The following is an 822-nucleotide window of genomic DNA, read 5'->3' as shown; positions in this document are numbered from 1 at the left end:
TAAAGAAAACACAGAAAGGTAAGCGAGACGATCAACTGGCGCAAAGTGGTAGCCCGCCATTGCTGCAGCAGCAACACACACAGCAGCAGCAGCAGCAGCAGCAGCAGCAGCAGCAGCAGCAGCAGCAACACTAACAAACAGCTGCAGCAGCAAAATTAATAAACGGAAAGACAGACAGCAGCAGCAGCAGCAGCAGAAAGCTAAGAAAAAGCAGAAGCAAGAAACACGAAGCAGCAGAAAAAGAAATAAACAAATAAAAGACAAACAGAGAGACAGAAAAAGAGACATAGAGACAAACAAATGAAGTGTATAGACACCCAATCAACGAAACAAAAAAGTAAAAAGATGTATATACAAAAAACAAAAACAAAAAAACAAAAAAAAGAAGAGAGAAACAAACAAAGAAGAAAGGAGAAAGAAAACGTATACAACCCCCATCTGTCTTTAATGTATTATTTATATATTTAGGGTTTAGGGTTTAGGGTTTACCATGAAAGAGAGAGAGCTTGTTGCAGTTGATAGTATCTATATATGCCTCTGTATAGTCAGTAAGGATTTGTTGCAGTTCTAGCTTTCTTTCTTTTTTTATATATAAATATAAACGCCCGTGGAGGAGACGAAAGAAACAGTAAAAAGAAGATAAAACCTGAATCAATATAATACAATGGTTTCTTGTTTTGTATTATATATATATATATATATATATATATTATGTATTATATTATTATATTATATGCTAATCTAAAAAAAGGAAAGAAAAATAATATTTTCTGGTGTTTATATATTTACATTTATATTACATAAATATAATAAAAAATATTA

The sequence above is a fragment of the Eimeria mitis genome, genomic scaffold (genome assembly GCF_000499745.2).
Source record: "Eimeria mitis Houghton genomic scaffold, Emh_scaff915, whole genome shotgun sequence".
Lineage (NCBI taxonomy): Eukaryota > Apicomplexa > Conoidasida > Eucoccidiorida > Eimeriidae > Eimeria > Eimeria mitis.
The sequence above is the reverse complement of the archived record's forward strand: the minus strand, read 5'-3'. Positions refer to the sequence as shown.